Consider the following 19,808-nt stretch of genomic DNA (forward strand, 5'->3'; position numbering starts at 1 on the left):
TTTTGTTCATAGAGCACTAATGGTGGATGGTAGAAAGTCAGTCACTAACAGGGTGCTGGCTCCTCCTCCTCATTTTCAGCTGCTAAATTGTAGGTTAAGCATTAAAAAATCTAGAAATCCATTACATTCTTCTCATGTAGGCAGCGGAGGTGGTTGCTGTGGGGCTGTCATGTCACTGTGAATGGGAAGGGAAGTACTGTACAGGATGCTCGCTAGAGCTTGCCAGAATTTCCCTCTCCTGGAAAAAAATATTCTTATGTATATGTGGGGAGGCGGGGGAGGGAAGGGAACGAGAATGGCAAAACACAACTTTTGTTCTGAACTGGGGGGTTGGGGGGAATGATCCTTTTTTTTCAACTGGAATGAAAAGTTCTGAATAGTGTCAGGAAAACCCACGTGGAATCAGCGATATGCTAACAGGAGTTGGTCCCTGCCTGCCTGGTTTTCCTTGACAGTTTCAACAGAATCAGCATATTCCTGTAGGAGGTTTTGATTCCACAAAATCAGCATTTTCCCAGGGAAACATGTTCCATCGGAATATATCTGAAGATTTCTTACAGCTAATGTACAGTTCCCAAATTCATATATGTACGTTAGTCAGGTCAAAGCAGTGACTTTAGCTGGGTTGGACCAGTGTAAACAACAGACAAATTAGGTCCCCAAATGTTTTGGCGGTCTCTAAAGTGGTGAATGTATTGTGTGCAGTTTGGGGAAACACTTGAATGATTTGCAGTTTTAAAAATCTTCCACAATACACTGAGTATCCTCATTAAGTATTTGCCACTGTGCAAAGGCACGGATGGATTGGTGGTCAAACGATATGCTGCAATTTTAATTCTGTGTTAATTTAATATCACAAGAGCACAATGGGCTTCGTTAGGGTTTTCAGTAATATTATAGTGAAATTGATGTGGTGGTCAGAAACACAACTGATATTATATTGCAGCAGGATGACAAATCACTGAGTAATGGGGCTTATGCAGGATTCTTCAGCATGAGGAATGACAGCATTGGGTAGCTCATTTTTCATACATGTTAAAATGACATTGAAGTAGTATTGTAGTGGTGTTTATGTCCATGATGGATCAAGGAATATGTGAGAAGCAGGATTTGTTTGGTAATATCTTGTATCAGAGCAGATAAGCTTTTGGGCATCAGGTGCCCCTCTTTAGGTCTAAGAGGGCGCATTTACACATTCATTAATGCACTTTTGCTACTGTATATTAAGTTTAGTACCTCTAATATGAGGTACTACATAAAGGTGTATTAGGCTGTCCTAATGTGCAGTAGCAAAAACATATGCCTTTTTAGTGATGCTTAATGCACAGTAGATTAGTTTTAGTGCATATTAGCACTGTTTTTGACACAATGCTTTAATACGCAGTAGAATAGGCTACTGTTCATTAAAGTGCACATGTAGACTTGACCAGAAAGAAGCAAAAACAGCCTAAGCAAAATACTGGGTAGATAGAACAATTATTTTGATCAGCTTTTGGCCATGGTTAAGTGATACATCACCACGAAAGTCAATCAGGTTGTACTGGTGAAAGTGAGGACAGAATTTGACTCAGTACATTGAAACACTTACAATAGAGCATGAAGGACAGTCTCAGTATTGTGTGTGTACAGTGCCTTGCATACCAATCTAGTTTAAGGTATAAGGCCCCTAGGAGTTATGGTAATACAAATATAGCACTAACTGATGGCAAGAAAAGTCTGAACTTCTTATTTCACATACTGGAGCAGGCAGTAACAAGGGAAACAGCCCCAGAAGCTGATATGCGTCACCTTGAAGGGCCTGACTCACACATTCCAGGAAGTGGTTTTGCAATGTGTCACTCCCTTTTTATGTATCAAATGGCCATCAGAATAATAGGTTTGGGGACCAGCTAGCTCCAGAAGGATTCCCTGGCCAGACACTAAGCTGCTGTAAATACTTATAAATCCACTTAGCTGGGTGGAGCAATGCACATTCACATCAGCCATGGATCAGGCTTATTATGTTTTGATAGACTAGAAAATCAGTTTTAACTGATCTAAATCTCACACTCCTTTTGTTTACTTTCTCTGTAGATCCGAATGTGCCATACTCAAACAGCACTGTTAATAGGGTAAATTGTAAGCGATTCCTTCCTTTTCAATGCCGGAGCCATTTGCACTGTTGTCACAAAGGCTGAAGGAGCTGCTTCTTGACTGATCCTAGGATTTTAAGCCTTAAAAGAAAGGTTTGACACTATGTGACCTACCCTGTAATTTTCCTAATCCATCTCTTTATAAATACATGCTCCCAAGGGGTGAGGAGGGGGAGAGAGGACTGTATGCACCACATAGATGTGTGCGTTTTACTATGTCTGCTTGAAAGGGCTGGAGGTGCTGGCAGGCTAAGTGGATTAAATACTGGGAATGGCAGTTCAAAAACAGGAGTACCAGCCTGACATATGGACCTAAGTGAAATGAGATTATTCACTGGTCACTGCTTCCTGCCTGCGTAAAGTAATGAGGGAGATTGTTGTGGCTCAAGATCTAGATGCGCAAACCAATTATTCACCAGAAACCTTCACTTCTCCTACTTGGGGAGACATCAAAACTGTTATAATCCTCACATTCATAGAAAAGCACCAGGATAGGTAGGTTCTCCTTGGGGCACCCTTCATTGACACTGTGGTCATTAAAATGTATCTGTTTGTTTATTCTGGGTAGTTATGCCATCGAGGGAAATGATTCCAAGATGCCTGCCCAAATGTCTAATAAAAACAATATGTAAGAAGCCAAGGTGGCAGTGACAAAGTACCAGCTTTTAATAATAATAATAATGACAATAATAATAATGCATATTATCATTGTTATTGTTATTATTTGTGATAATTGAAGTAATAATAACAACAGCAACAGTTGTTATTACTATTAATCCCTCTGTCCCTCATGTTTCTCTTTGCATCTGGTTTTTGCTTTGCTTGGTCTGGGGGCTATAAACTGTTCAGGACAGAGACAGTCCTTAACTTGCCATTTGTTCATTGGAAATCTGCTGCCAGAACTTCATAAATAATTTCAGTGATACACAGGCTCAGAACATAATCTCATGGCACATCAAACATCATAGTTTCTTAACCGCATTTTTGTCATGCCAAATTGCATTGGATTAATTAGGGACCAAAAATGTTAAAAGCTGCCACAAGTGTTCCTTGCAGTCTAAAGCACACATTCACCAACGCAAAATCAGACAAATGGATTTTTGATCAAAAGTTTAGAAACAATCATTCTTTCACCAGGCATCAGCAGTGATCACAATTTTGGCATCAAAGGTCAGTTAGCTACAGATAACAAATCACAGGGTGAGAGAGGGTCCATCTTCCAACTTTAACTTTGTTGTGACACACAACCTCTCTGTGTAATTTTTCCACGTGTAAATATACAGTATAAGCCCTGTTGATTTTAATGGAATTATGATCTTTTTTCAAAATTGCAGTTGCAAACCTCCCTCCTCTTATTTGCCTCAGAGCCAGGTTAATTGTTTCTTTTATTTTCTTTTTCTGCAGGAACTAACAGTTTAGGGGACAGTAACAGGTCTGAAAAGTTTCTAGGAGGACAAGTTTTGGGAAGAGAGGTTTAGGCACATTTCATTAGCCTTCTCCAAAACAAACTGACCCACAAGTTGTTATCCCTTTCTAAATTTGGCCTTTTAATTTTCTGTGTTTAGGAAGTAAAGATGACAATGACTCAATTCCCTGGTGTATTCAGTCAAACAAATCAGTAGCTGAGTGTCTAGGTTTATTAAATGTTTAAGAGATCTTAAATGTCTTAAATGCGACTGGTGACAACTTCAATAAATGTAACAGATGTGGAAAATATAAGGGCAGGTTACTCATTCTTCTTTCCAGCTTTCAAAATTAAACTAATTTCTGAAACTTTTAAATATATTTTGTTGATAACAAAATATAAATGTAAAATAAAAATTTAATTTTCATACATATGGATTTCTGTTTCTATAAATGCTTCATGTTTCTGGAGTGTTCATATGTTCTGGAAAGAGAGATTAGCTTAGATTTTGGTCTGGAGAAGACAAGTTTTTCCAGGAGACAGCTGAAGCCATGGGCTCACTGATTCATAATACAGTCCTCAATTTGTATAAATTGCCTGGTTCTTCTGAAGCCAGTTGAATGGCACCATTTCAAACTAGCTGAATGTGTGGCCCATAGTAATTCCAATGACCTATGCTAGCATGTGTGTGTTAAATAGTTTACTTATGAGAATAACCTAATGAGCTGCACATCTTGTTTTCATGAGGATCTGTAAGAAATGCTAATGATATTGTACAGATATTGTACAGATACCATGCTATACTTAAAAGAGACCATGTCAGTAAAATTAAAATTTGCCCCTTAATTCAAGTCTTGTAAAAAGAGGTTTCTCCAGAACCTTAGACATATTTCTCTGACGTGTTTACACAGCCTTTTGAATATTATAATTTTAAATAAACATTTAAATAGACAGTGTTTGAAACCAAGAAAATCAGAGTTGTGGTAGAGAGTGAAAAAGAGAATTTGAGATTGATTAGCAGGGATCCTGGTTTTCTTTGATTAAACCCCCCCCCTCTAATTTTTGGTTAAAAAAAGTAACCCCAAATCCACATTTTTCCATGATTAAAATGAAACATCACTATTAGTGGTGTTTCATTTAAATCACAGAAAAATGTGGATTTGGGGTTACTTTTTGTTAACTGAAAATTGTGGATTTTTTTTTAAATCAGAGAAAACCAGGATCCCTATTGATTAGATACGTGGGTGAAATTTTCAAAATTTGAAGGGATTTAGGCACATAAGTTCTGAATTTCAGATTAAGCACATCTGAAAAATGTCTGATGCAAATTAGAAACAGTGAAAGTGATCAGTCTGGTTTTACAGTTTGACTGTAAGTTGAAAAAAGCAGAAGTTGAGTAGCAGCACAAGCAACATGAAAATACAATTTTGAGAATAGTCTATGTTGTTAATATTTTAATGAATTATTCTTAGGATTTAGGAGGATTAAAAAAATACCTTAGGGGGAGATGCTCAAAGGCACAAATAATAGCATTAAAAGTGTGCAGCTGCCATATGCAGCTTTGAAATCTTCCCCTTAATTTTTTACTTGGCATATTCCCTTTAATTTAAAGAAGCACAAACACAGGGCATTCATAATTTTAGGTTCTCTCCTGCTGTCTGTAATTAAACCATCCCATTTAGTAGGAAATTCAACTCCTGTTTGTGTCTTGAGGTTTTATATGGCATAGTATCTTATGGTATTCAGTCTTATTTGAATGTTGTAGACTATTCCAATTAGAAGTGAAGATCAGTGTATTAAAGGGGTTCTTGATTAAATGTTATTTGCTGGCGTTTTACTTTCGACCAGCCTCGTCTTATAAAAATTAACTGACCAGATCAGTTTGATTTTATCTGGCAAGGATTTTGTCCCAAATCATTGCATTCAAACTCAGCGTGGCTACATGTGTGTGGATATCTGCTGTGATTTTTTTATGGATATTAATTATGCTTATTTTAAATGCAAATTCCCTAAAGGTCTGCATCCTCTGTCCTGTGCAGCAATTATAGCCATTTACAGGAAGAGAAAATCATTGCAAACATTAAGGATGAAATCTTCCTCCGTTAAAGCCCAAGTAAACAGGCTTTACATGAAGTCCAGCACAAGGGCTTTGGGAAAGGCATCTGTCTCCTAATATTAGTGCAGTCAGTCCTATTCCAACCAAAAATGCTTGCAGGCATTTAAAAATGCCAGTATTCTGCAGTGATATCCCCAGTCACCATTGCAGCAAATGGCAGTATTTTGGAACATTACTGTAGAATTAAGTAATGGCTTCAGTGAAAGCAGATTAGGTAGCAAATGGCTATAACTTTGCAAATGGTAAAAGCAAGTTCTGGTACATCACTCTTTGTGTCAAGACAGCAGCTGTAATGGCCATTGCAGTCATGGAAAATCTTACAGGGAAGACACTGCTCAAAATAAATACTTTATGTGTGCATCAATGAGTATTCTGGGCTAAAAGCAAAACAGAAGCATTCTTGGTCTGATCCAATTTGTCAAAAGTTTGATTCTCTTATTGGCTTCAGTGAAATGAAAAGCACTCAGCCCCTCAAAGGATTGGACCGTGGCTAGAGGCCTCAAATAAGCAGACTACTTTTGAATCATTTATCTAACAACTATCTAGTTTGATGTTGTGCGAATTCCACTTGAAGCTTGTTAAAGTCCTGGTGCTAAAAGACTGTTGAGTGTTGAAGTGAAAGGGATGATATGATATTCAGGTTTTAGGGAACAAAATCATTTCCAAACTGTATTTTCTCTTGAGAGCTGAAACAAGGACTCCAGTGACTATGAAACAGTTTGGTGAAACCTTGTCATCTACAGTTATAAGGGACTAAGTCATCTTGTGCAAAACAAATGCAGCACATAATTCAGATGAAAAACACCAAATGCAGGAATGAAGAACTATATATAAAATGATTTTTTTCACTTCTGTTGTTATGAAGATAATGGAAATTTAAATGATCAAGGAACATAGAAACAAGTCTCAAAATAGTAACAAGATCAGTTCTGTCTGGTTGGCTGAATGCGGTTCTGTTCATTTTCACTCAGCAAGGAAATATAACATTTAATAATGACTAAAGCTTGTTGTCTTTACTGAGACAACTCAAGTAAAATTCCCACTTTAGTTAAGGAGTTTTACTCTGTGTGGACTGCAGGATTTAGTCATTTAATCTTCAACGAGTAAGAAATCTTATAAGCCAATATCCTTCACACAGACAAGTAAAATAGGATTCACAATCTCCCTTGGAAGCCACATCCTAATAACTAGCTCTGTCTGTGGCAGAATTGTTTAAGGGAATATTGATCTCCTGCAGAATATGGTAGGTAATATTAATTCAAAATCATTGGGAGACCCTGCAGTCTCCTACGTTGGTATTTCTCCATGTGATCACTGAGTAGAGGAACGCTAGAAATGCAAAGAATTCCACTTCTCCTGTTTGTCCATTCAGGTCTTGAGGTGAACTGTTCTTCAGGTGTTTTCCCTTAAAATAGATAATTAAATGTTAATACGTGAAATGATATACAGTTTTAATGCAAACTGTTATTGGAAGCAACTGCATAATAAGAGAGTTTCACACTGGGGTAAACTGGAAAGTAATTAATTTTGCGTGGTATTTTTAAAATATCCTGTGCTATTAAATAATTATTTTAAAAATATTTGTATGTTAATGAGAATGTTCTCCTATAGTTGTTCTATAACATTACAATCTTTTCATACACGGCTGGTGCATCTACATGTTCAATTAATATAATGCAATAAACTCCGGAGCTGTTTGAGTTGCAGTCAACTGTTCCTAGGTGCAGTGTCTACATGTGTGCTCAGGACAGTGGCAGTCTGAGCCAGGGTAGAGCAGACCTGGGCTGGCAGGGAACATGGGGGATCAGCCCCGGGCTCTGAGTGGCAGGATTGGGTGGTGGAGGGGCTGGCTGAGACACGAGAGTGCCGAATATGCAGAACCTAGTGGCTAAGTGGAAGACAGCCCCCGCACTTTAGCGCCCTTGTACCCCAGCCACTCCTGCCACTGCCTAGACATGCATTTTGTTGCACTCAATTACTCTGCCATAAGATAGTACTGTCCCCAACAGTTCTATCTTACAGTGGAGTTAATTAATTTACTGTGCCCTTATACCGGTACATGTGTAGATAGTGATGCTTTACTGTGTAGTTAATTAGTCAACTTCGCAGGAAAATGCATGCATAGATGCACCCGGTATGAGGAGAAAAAAATATCAATAAAAATAGCAAGGACCTTTTGAAACCTTCCAAAAAACCCGGCTCAAATTCTGTTGGAAATTAAAGGTAGACATTTATTTACCTGCTGTTTAAAAATATGTGTGAAATGAATCGGTCTCCATCCATGGCCTAGGGCATCCATTATCAAAGCTGTACTCTTTGACTCCCTTCACTAGGGGGTTTCAAAGCAGATACACATATGAAAAGGAATGAGAGTGTGGGAGAAGATGTAAGAGTAGACGGGCAAAAAGAGTTGGAGAGACAGCTGGGGGGACAGTATGGGGGTGGGCAGGAGATATAGATAGGATAAAGAGCTTAGGGAAGGAAATAGGAACTGGGAGATAGTTTGGGAAGATGAGAAGAAAAAAATCAAAGGACACAGTAGGAGGGGGAGACTGGGACTCATAAGGCCAAGGTCCAAAGAGAAGGTGCCTACTAAGAAAATGAACCCAAGACTCTTGACTTTCACCATTCCTCTTCGGTTGGCAAATACCCATATTTTCTTGCATACAACACACTCCCATATAAGATATGCACCTTATTTTTGGAAAGCAGAACATAGAGATTTTTCCAGGGCCACAGCCTAGACATGGTTATTTTCATGGAAAGGAAGTGCTGAAAAATAGGTGCTGTCTTTCTGGGACAACAGGCAGGAGGGGTGGAGCCCAACATCGACTCTTTCACAGCTGCTCTCAGATTGGTCACAATGCTCAGCCAAAAACTGTTGACTCCTGTTTCTGTCCCAGAAAGAAGCCAACAACCATCTTGTAGCAGTGTCTCCATGCTTTGGTTCCTCTATGCTTCTATTCCAGTGAAGAAAAATCAGTTTCCCTGCTAAAGACATGGACTCCAATTTTTGGAAGACTGGTTTTTGGGGGAAAGGTGTGTTTGGTATATAAGTAAATTATTACATCAGTAAAACCTTGCCCTCAGTTAGGGATTTACAGGTATATTGTTCAGTCTCCCCCCACCTTGTCAAAATCCTGTGTCCTATTTGTCACAGGTAGTGCCATGAAAAAAACTAGTCTTTATTTCTGTCCATTACAGGAGAGAAATAGAAGAGAAACCACTTTAATTCCTAGATCCCTTTGTCTCCTGTCCTTCCAGGGATCTGCTGTTTCCCTAGTGCTCAGGCTGAGAGATTTTTTTCCAATCCCATATGCATACACTAGGACTCATCCTTTGTGGCCTGTTTTTTTTTTGGAATTCATTAAACTTTGAAACTGCTTTCATTTTCAGTCCCTTTAGAGTTAAACGTGCTCAGCTGGGCTGGCCAGTGCAGATGAGATAGGGCTTCTTTGATATGGCTTTTGGAAAACAGACCTTTTAAGACTGTTTTGGGCACAGCTGCACTCTACTCCAGCTGTATTAGTTGAAGCCAGTTCTCACATTAGCCACTGAAAATGCTTTCAGAACCCAGTTCAGCATGTAGATGGGGTCCAGGAGTGCAAAAAATTATTCATTCCCCATCAGAACTGTCATTACATGTGAGGGCTCCTTTTTGATTCCCTCACACTTTGTGACATAAGAGCAACTGATGGGTACTCTCCTGCTAATGTGCCATGTTCATGCTACATTATTATTGTGCAGCAGAGGACAGCTGGGCAGGAAAGGCCTTTGGCTTTACAGTATTTCACTTCCACAGGCACTATCTCAGGGATCATTTCTTTGTCACCTTCTTTTAGTGAGAGGAAAAAGTCTGACATCTGTCTTTCTGAGGAGCTGAGGGTGGAAAGCCTGTCTATATTGATGACGCAGATTGTAGGGCACCTGGACAGTGGGGAGGTGAAGGAACAGCCTCTCAGGCCCATTTCCCATTCCCCATTACACTTCTGCATCACATCAGACACAAGCCTCTTACCTTAAGGTTCATGCTGCTTTAGATCCAACTGCGACCTCAGTCATCCTGTAACTTCATATGGCATTGGCCTGCCCTTGGTGGGCCAGTGTTCCTGATATACACATTAGTCAACTCCTTCCATGAAAAAAAAAAGTTGTCTCCTATTCTACCATTTCAGCATGGTCAGATTCTTTGACTGAATCTGAATATCCACCCATTTGACCATCCCCTCTCAAGGGCTTATAAGACTATAAGGGCCTAAGACTCAAGGGCTTATAAAAACTGATCAACCATTTTGGACAAAAATATCTTATTTTGCTCCTGTTAAAAGCATTCTCATGACCTTTTCTTTGAACAAATCGAGGACCTCCCTTTTTGGAGTAGGAACTTTTGGTGTAGAGTGACTTTTGCATCAAAGTCACTCTACACCCCCTTCCCCATGAAAACTTGCCCAGATTTCATCAAAGTTACAAGTGATTAAAAATCTCTGCACATACTCAGTAAAGGCTTGCTAGAGACTTCTGCCTGAAGAGCATGGTTTGAACAACAAGGAGGAAATAAGGCCTAGGGCCACCCATTGAGCTATGAGAAAAAACAAAGTATTGAATAGCTGCTCATTAATTCACTCCTATCCACCCTGTGCAGTTATTGAGACAGGGGTCCTTGGAAAAACGAGCATGTGATTTATATAATTGAAGGCTGAATTACAATACGTACACGCAAGGGGGGCAAATTAAGGTCTCACAGGGAACCATAATTCTGGCATTTCCTGACTTTTGAATGGTTAACTTTGTAATCTCAATGTGCTCTCTTAACATATTTTTTGGTTTATATAATACATGGAGTGGTTTGATGCCTTTTAGTTGCCTACAACTACCTTGCTTTCTATGCTACGGAAAGAGTCATGAGTACATTGTACTGGCAGGAACTCTTTTTAGTTCTCCACAAAAAATGAAAGAGTAGGCTCACATAAACCATTACTAAGAAAGGAAAACCCTATTTTAAGTTGCTTTACAGAAACTGTCAAAGTACCTGCTGGCTTAATTAGTTATTAATTCCAGTTTCATTAGGAAGGAATTGCACTTTCACTAGCAAATCCTGCTGCTGGATTTTTAAAAGTGGGTGTTAATACTGCCTGTTTCAGTTTGCAGGTGCCATCCTAAATAATCTTCAGACCAAGATGCTGAAGATTCACATCCCTTATTGGTGTTTGTGTCACTATTCACCCACTGAAAATTTCACAGGGCCTTGGATTGTAAATTCTTTGACTCTTCATTTAGGACTAGGTTGTGACTTTGAAGAGCAGGTAAGGCCTTGCACCTTTAGGCACACTATCCAAATGCTGAGTTTAGTTAAATAGGTGCTTAGCAGAGATAAGCTCCTATTTATTTTCTTCTCACAGAGCAGGGGTGGAGATCTGAAAAAATTGTGAATAATCTTAACTCTTTTCCTTCCTTTCATAAACATCTCTCTATCAGAGCTCCTTTCTAGGTCTGGAATAGCTGAAATTTGGTGACCTTCTGTGTAAGCTACAAAAGACATCTGTTTGAAATAGTTTTAGTAGAAGGCTCAGGGTACATACTAGCCATGTCTACATGAGAAATTGGCTGCTCAGTTGTTACTGCACAGTCATTTAGTAGTTGTATAAGCAAGTACTAAATGAGTGCGCAGTAACCGATGTTACTGCACAGTAGCATCACTGAATGGCTTTTTGGTGATTACTGCTGTGCTGTAGCATCACAACATGCTCTGTGCCACATGACACTACTGTGCAGTAGTAACAAGCTACTGCACAGTCAGTGTCTCATATAGACATGGCCAGAGTGTATCAGTAAAAGGGTGGAAGACATGTCTGTAGGTATCTGGCTGGATGAGCTCCTATTGAAACGATTATTTTGTTGTTTTGTTGGCTGTATGACTGCATGTACCCATATCCTCAAAAAGGACTTAGACATCTGGCTTCCTCCTCAGGGACCTAAGTCCACCAGGTAGAGGCCACAGAAATCCTCAGAACACTTGCTTAGCTGTCTCTTAGCTCTGTAGATACCAGAGTTTCTGTTGGGTGATGTCTGCCTGGCCATCCAGAAGAGCCCTGTAGGTGGAACATGCACCTGGGAAGTGGTTGACCCAAGTTCAAATCTCTGGTCTGCTTGATTTGGAGCAGGGACTCAAACTTCAGTCACCTTGGTGACTGCCTCAACCTCCTAGCCATAGAGTGAACCTTTCTCTCAGGTGCAATTAATTTTTAATTATTATGCCAAGTGGAACAGCTCCAACAGTCGAGATAAAGAAAGCCCCCCCCTCCCCTTCCAGGATGTGTCACTCTGGGATGTGGGAGATATGTGTACAGGGCTCTGCTCCAAATCAGGCGGAGCAGGAATTTGGACCTGGGCTCCTCAGAGTTCCTGTTGCAGAATCCTGAAGGAAGAGAAAGCACCTTTTTGGCCAGGGATGGGTGCCTAAGCAATGCCCCTTTCCTCTATATTTCACTCCTGCCTAATGTCATCAGCTCCTTACTCAGCTGGTTTCAGGCGATCACTGTTTCGACTTCTTTCCCTTATTCTGCATTGTATAGAGAGCTTGAATGCCTCACTTGGAGCTAAAGATTCAACTGGGGGGTAGGAAGCTTTGGAGTTAGGTGTTGCAATGTTGAGTGGAGCTGTGACTCAATACCCCTGAGGTTCTTGAGCCTTGGCTGGACGTCTTTTTAGTTGACATGAAAATCTAAATAAGTAAGTGTTGGGTTCTTGTCCTCCACTGAAAGTGAATGGTATGCAGGAATATGTTTTGTTTCAGAGATGTGCTGACCTCCAGGCATGCACCTCATGTAGGCTCCTTGCAAAAGTCCACCACAAGTGGGAATGGACTGTGTGATGTCTAGAGTTTGGCGCAGGAGACAAGATTGGTCTCCAGTAGGAGCTGCTTATTTCAGAGTGCTTTTAACAACTGGGGGGTGGCAACACTAAAGATAAATTCAGTATTTCATTTTGCCAAACTTGTCTCTGATTATAAAAAATTCTTCCTTGTCCTCACTGGTATTTCCTGAAGTAAACCAAGACCACATCAAAATCATATCATCCCATGTCCATTTCTGCTTAATGAGGCATCTTCCTGTAGATCAGTTAGCACAAATACTTATTCATTCATCTTTTCACTGATCAGTCAACCACAAAAATATAACTGACATTTAAATGGTGCAGGAGGAGAGGCAGACAGGTTAGCCAGGCTTGGGATGCTGCCAGTAATCCCACAGTGTAATAAGTACACTCTCAAAAAATACCATATGAATTAATAGAAGCTGAGCTGGAAGATATGGTTTTTACAAACGTTAATTATAGCTGACAGCTTGGCATATTAGTGCAGAGTATTTCACCAGTGTCAGTTTCAAGCTCTGTTTGCGTGATTGTATTATTATTACCATCGTCATCATCATCCAAAGTGTGGGATTTAGTGTCTGTACAAGGCTATGAAGTCTTGTCATTTGGGGACTTTTACGCACATTGACAGCTGTATGTAGTTTGCTGGAAGGGGCTGGAGCCTTTATTCCTGGATTTAGTTCCCCATGGCCTTTCATCACCATGGGGGTCTTTTGAGGAATCATGGTGCTGAGTATGACTACAGCAGTGATGATGGTCTTGAATATATGTGCTGGCTTGTGATGTGGCAGCTACTGCTTTCAAGCTGGAGAGTTTATGTATCAGCTGCTGCCACATACTAGATTATTTTATCTCCCATATCCAAGGGTCTTTAGAAAAATGTTCTTAACATGTTCAGACTCGGGAAGGCAAATAGGGCTATTGTGATTCCAAACTGGGAAATACATCTGAAACGTACAGAGCTAATTGCTGTGGGAAAATGTACACACAGTACATCCCTGGATTGTTCAGAGCACTCACTTCAGTAACATTTTGTTATAAATCTTGTTTCAGTAACATTTTGTTTTAAATCTTGTCTTTCTCTGCAGGTAATGTGAATTACTCAATAGCTGGACACACCAAAGCATTCAGAAATATACATCTCAGCCATATCCTGAGGACTAGTTCCCTGTGGATTTCACTACTGTGGGTTAAGTGCTGTCACCTCTCAGCAGAGTGAGGTATAAACACAGGTCAGCCTCAAGCAGCATGTGATGTTTGTAGTATGTGTCTAAAGAAGAAACACCATCTTCCCCTAAAAAGGCCCAATCCTGCAAGATGTTGAGCTTCCTCACCTTCCATTGACATGAACAGAGGCTGAAAGGCATATATATCGTCTTGCAGTGGTTGACCTGAAAAAATGCTTATGATCACAGATCTTCCAATACGTAACTGTAATTATTTGGAAGGGGAAGAAATGGTGCAAACAGAAGGCATTGTGTCCTATGGCCAGCATCCTTTTTCTAGGCCTGATAGTAACTACAGGATAAGCATTTTTCCAGCAACTACACCAAGGTTAATTTGTGGAACTGGAGTGAAAGATGAGAAATTCAGTCATCAGTGGGCCCTTTTTCATTGGAATATCCCTGGAAGTGTCCAACAGTGGCTGGGTATTAAGCAGTGGCAAAACCACTGAGTTCACACCAGTAAGGCTTTACAGGACTGGCACTAGGTATGGCAAAGACACTTCCAAAGGAGCAGGGCGATAAAAGTTACTGGCCTTGATCCTACCATTGTCCTCATTTCAGGCAAGAGTACAGTCATCAGAGGGAATTTTGCCTGCCTCAGGGCTTGAAGGTCAGCCCCATTGTGTTTGTACAACATGCCTAGTTTAAACATTGACCCACACATTCTGAAAGCATTGAACAGAGGTTTCCTGAACAAGAATCACTGACGTTAAGGGAGTCCCCGAGCAACCCTTTAAGAAAATACATGTCAGAGTTGAAGCTCTTGCTTCGTTCTTGACTGTTCCTAGGCATTGAAGCACATATGATATGCAACATCTGGCACTCTTCTAAGCCCCTAACAGCACTCTGAATAGACACAGTAAGAGATAAGAGTGAGAGGTTTATTTAACTGTAAATATTTGCTGATGTTAGGCTGTCAAATATTAGTTTGATGGGGTTTTTCCTTCCTTTAATTCATAAGTTGTTAAAATTGGTGTATCTTTAAGATAGACCCTTAGACAGACACAGTATTCTTCCTGCCCTCTTTGTCACCCTTATTACATAATGAGAGTTATATAGAGTCTAATAAAGGCTGTAATCCACATAATAAAGTGGATTACAATCTTTATTAGAGCACTTTGCACCACACACATTTGAGTGCCAAGGGTGCAAGATCACACTCTGTAGGCTGTGCAGTTCTCATAATTTAATTGACCCTCTTCATTGTCTCATACTTCAGTGAGCTTTCCTTACTCTCTCTGTCAGGTTTTTCTGTTTGCTGCATCAGTGGCAGCAATCACGAACATTTAGTAGCTTTCTCTCACACCAGCCTTTGTGCTTTCTTCAACATTGTGCTATATACCTCCTTAAAACAAAACCATATTTGCCTTCTCAAGATTCACAGCCATTGTGATGACAGAAAAGTCAGCTGCTGTTGAGGTCAAATCACAGGCAGAAATGATATTCTGTATGACAGTTCTCATGATTTATGGTTCTTTTTTCATAATGGCTCAGATCCTAGAATGACACAATTATGTTAGAATCTCGTAGTTCTTAGGGGTGAAAGGGGACGAGGAAAGGGATAGGGACTAAGTTTCCAGCTCTCATGGTCACAGAAAATTTGGAAAATGTGAACTCCAAAGCCAGAAGGTAAATTAAAAGCCCCAACTGTATTGTTTTTCAGATCTATTCTTTTAAAGGCAATCTCAGGATTGGGAGGTCTCGATACATGATTTCTGGGGCTGGCAGTACTGTACATTGTATATTTTTAGGTTTAAAAAAATCTCAAAGTTCAAAACCATCACACTGTATGTTAGCCTGTCAAGCTGCATCATCTTATCGCAGCACCCTTGGCTTCCTTCTGCAACTGTGTCTACTGTTTACTATACTCACTGTTTCCTGTCTGGTTTCACATGAGGGATAGATTTTGCAAATAGATCCTTCTGGGTGCGTACCTTTTACTTGAAGGTAATCCCAGTGGGCTTCCAGATGGGAGGTTTCCTTGCAAGATCTAGCTCTTAAACTATCTGCTGGTTAGGGCAGGGCCCGTGTGTTTCTATCTGTTTGTTCACTGGACTCCAGTCCCTGAATGGCCTTTTGGGGTGCTCTTTTTGGAATAATTGAATGAATAACAATTAGGTTCTAATCCTTCCTTTCTGTGATGATGAAATCACTGAGCACCTTGCGGTAAGATCTAAGCATCGTGCAGAATCATGTGTGTACCTTCCTGATTTTCAGAGGCAACAAAATCTACGGCTCCCAATTTCAGTTAGAGTTCTGGGTACTGAGCACTTCAGATAATCAGATAACTGTCTGACATGTTTGTGGAGATACAGATACTTTCATTTCCCTTTTATACCTACCTAAGATGAGCTGGCCACTAAAATAATCTCCTTAAAAGTCGAATTCTCACACTGGCAGTGCCAGAAATCATATAGGAGATTGCAGCTATTTACTGACTGATGGGATGTGCATCCTGTTGTATCCTCTGTCCAAAAGAAATATGGAACCATACGTTTCATCCTCATGTTACTGATGGGTTGTATTGTATCATAGTTTTGTCAGCCAGTCACGTAGGAGCTTAATATGTTTCAGTTGTTTGAGGGGTGTGGAAACTTAAGCAAGTCTCACTTGTGTTTTTTTTTTTTCTTTTTTTCTTTTCCTCAGTGCTGTAACATGATAGCCACCCTTCCAGCTTTTAGAAATGAGCTTCAGCATTTCAGAATGTATTATTTATCCTGTTGCAGATTGTGAACAGCATCTAAAATTGAAGTGGGGAAAGGTTCCTCTAAATCTACCGTGGATGTGAAGAAGCATTGTTGCTTGAAGAAAAACTAAAGCTGTGCTTGATAGCTTCATAGTTTCATAGTTGTTAGGAGCTGGAAGGGACCTTACAGATGATTGGGTCCAGCCCCCTGCATCTGGGCAGGAAAGATCGCTAGGATCAGATGACCCCAGCAAGATGGGCATCAAGATACTTTTTGAACGTCACCAGGGTGGATGACTGTACCACCTCGGGGAGCCTGTTCCAAACCCTGGGTACTCAACCGATCATTACCTACTGTTGTATTTGGATTGCTTCTCGCCTCTCTGTAACTTAAACTGGGTTCCAAAATTATTTAAAAAAATGTTCATGAAACTTTACCTTAAGCTTAGGGGTAGCTAGTCTCAACCACTGTCAAAACTCATGTAGGGAGGATACTACAATAGCAGGTTTTTCTGTTCTTTATTTTTAATGTAGAGAATTGTATGTAGATAATTGTAATAGAATATAGATAACTATTCCCTTTAGAGGCCACCCACTGAGCTGTTGGCACTTGGCACTCTGGTACAGGTGAGATTTGTAAAGAGATTATGAATTTAGGGCAGATAAAAGGAAGATAAAAGTTGTATTGAGATTGTTAGTATTGCAGGACTGATATTCAGAAATGTTATAGAAAAAGAATTGTCAGGTTTTGAATATGTTATGGATATGCAGGGCTATTGACTGGATGCATCCAAAGATGACACCCAGGGCCAGAAGGATGTTAGGGTGGCAAAGCTGTGGGAAGCTAAGAAAGGGGAAGAGAAAACAGAGTTGAGTTTTGACAATATTACATTTAATTTCTTCCAGGGCACCTTCAAGGTAACATCTTAGCCTGTGTATCCAATTATAGAAACAAATGGTGAGAAGGAAGGGATGGTTCAACTTTTTTTTGCATGAGAAGACTTTTTTTGTTGGAAAAAAATCGTCTTTGCAGGAAAAATTGTTGATGTCATCTTTCATCCGTTGAACTTCTGGCACTGTTGCCTCGCCAAAGAGGTATTTAATATAATTATTAACCTTTTTACTTTCCTAACAATGATCTTTTCTCCCTGAAAATCAGATTGTTAATGACCAAACTCTCTGAAATAATTTTGATATGAATTTCTATCATGCTTCTAGTAAAAGATGCCCTTGATGGAATAATGAGCCTATTTAGAACCCTGAGAAATAGAATTGGCTTTGACATTTCTAACAACAGTCATCTTTGAGCATGGATTCCCATGTTTGTATGTGCTTGTGGGTGTTCGCAGGAAAGCCACCTTTAGAGCCTGATTGGTCTCCATTCTTGCACAATACCAAGCACATTCTCAGTGCTAAGCAAATAGTAATAGAAATAAATTGTGTAAGAGTACAACTCTTTAAATTTATATGTAGAAAAATTATCCCCTAGGCTTATATGAAATAGTGTGTATGGTAAAATGAATTCTGAGCTAAGCCCATGCTAGACATCCTCACAAGATTAACTATTCTGGACAATAGAAGCATAAAAAACTGGACAGCCCTCTCCACCCCATGCACAAAGTATACCATGTGAACTGAGATACCAGAGTACAGAGCAAAAAAGATTAAGAGGACATCTTTGATCTCTTGTTTTTTCCTACCATTATTAATAACACTGTGATTTGTCACTCCTTGTGCTGGAACACAAATATATTTGTAGTACAGCAGAGGCCAAGCATAGAAAAATGTATTTACCCTGGTTTTACTTATTATTAATACTCCTGTAATTCCATTGACTTCATGGAGTTGCATGCCCTATTAAAGTAGTGTAAGGGTAAATACAAGCTGATTCCATATTTGAACCCAGCCCCTTTGGTTTCCCCAACCTACCCTTGTGTCGCAGGGCACTGAAGTGCCTTCTCCTATAGAAGGACAGGTGTTGGTTGCTGGGGCAACCACAGGGGTCAGCTGACCAGGAGGGGGCGGGGTCTGGCGTATATAAACAAGCCAGGCTGAGACCAGGTTCAGTTCCCCTCTGGCAGCCGAGGAAGGTGGAGCTCTGTTGGAGCAGGCAGTGAAAGGAACCTGATGGCCAGGAACCACTCCCGTGTGAGGAGGACGGGTGGAGGAAACCCTGGTAGGGATTTGGGAGAGAGGATAAGCTACCGGAGGATTTCATCGTGTTTTAGCCAGGAGGCTTCATTTGAGCTATAGCCGGTTGGGTCATGTTATTCTGTTTGTTGTTTGTTGTTATACCGGAGGACCGGGTGAGGCTATAAGGGGTTGGAGGAGGCCTCATAGGAGCTCCCCAGTAGCGTGGGGGTTCCTGGTGCCAGAGAGGGCACAGCAGTCTGGTGCCAGAGAGGGCACAGTAGTTAGGGGGTGCACTGACCCCAACCCTGACAAGGGGGTTCAGTGGACTGAGGGCCAGGTAAGGCTGAGGCCACCTGAGCCCAATTGTGGGAAGCCCCAGTGGGCGTAGGACCCGGAAAGGGGTCTGGAGGCCAGGCATGGCTAAGGCCACCTGAGCCTCAGGTATGGGAAGCCCCAGTGGGGTGCAAGACCCGGAAAGGGGGTCTGGGGGCCAGGCATGGCTACAGCCACCTGAGCCCCGATTGTGGGAGTTGCCGAGCAAGGCCCCAGTGCGGGCGTGAGTGCAAGCAAGGCCCAGCGGGGCAGCGTTGTGAGGGAAAAGCCCCAGGGAGGGCGATCGTACGGAGGGAAGCCCAGGGAAGGCGATTGTACAGTGACCATGGGGAAAAGGCCCAGAATGGGCAGCAGCCGCGGGAGAAGTTAGGGAGTGCCCGTGAGGGTGCATAGGTGAATAGCCCAAGGGGCGCACAAGAATAGAAGCCCAGTGAGGGCGGGTAGGAATAAGAGCCCAGAGAGGGTGGGAGTATTTTGCATTAAGCCCTGGAGAGGGCGAGCGTACAGAGGCAAGCCCTGGAGAGGGCGAGCGTACAGAGGCAAGCCCCGGAGAGGGCGAGCGTACAGCGGCGGGCCCGGAGGATGTCTGCAAGGGCATGGGCAATAGTAATTTGACTTAACAAGGTCTGGTACATCTGAGAGGCTTGGGGTATGGTATTAGGGATGGTAGGAGCCATGCACAGCCCATAAGGCTGGGTGCACCAAATCAATCTATGCGGAACAGGGGCCAGGATAAATAAGAGCACCGTGTCCAAGAGGACAGAAGGCAGCCTCCCTTATAAAACAGATATCATCAAAGACATGGTGGGCGAGAACGAGGGTGCTTAATCACCAACTTGGCATGGTAGGGGGTGCCAGGAGAGATCACGGCCGCTCCTAGGCCCCTGCCCTGTGACACCTTGTA

The 19,808-nt window shown here is 41.2% G+C and overlaps 1 long non-coding RNA gene across 1 annotated transcript in view; it reads left to right on the forward strand.

The window, feature by feature from the left end:
* Positions 1–14,645, forward strand: part of LOC109302422 — a 71,003-nt gene extending 56,358 nt beyond the window's left edge. Inside the window, exon 4 of the long non-coding RNA XR_002098759.1 lies at positions 13,615–14,645. This is a non-coding gene — a long non-coding RNA (uncharacterized LOC109302422). The remainder of the gene's footprint in view (positions 1–13,614) is intronic.
* Positions 14,646–19,808: the final 5,163 nt, after the last annotated feature.

This window comes from Gavialis gangeticus, unplaced genomic scaffold, assembly GCF_001723915.1.
Source record: "Gavialis gangeticus isolate Ggan-Ray unplaced genomic scaffold, GavGan_comp1, whole genome shotgun sequence".
Classification (NCBI taxonomy): domain Eukaryota; kingdom Metazoa; phylum Chordata; order Crocodylia; family Gavialidae; genus Gavialis; species Gavialis gangeticus.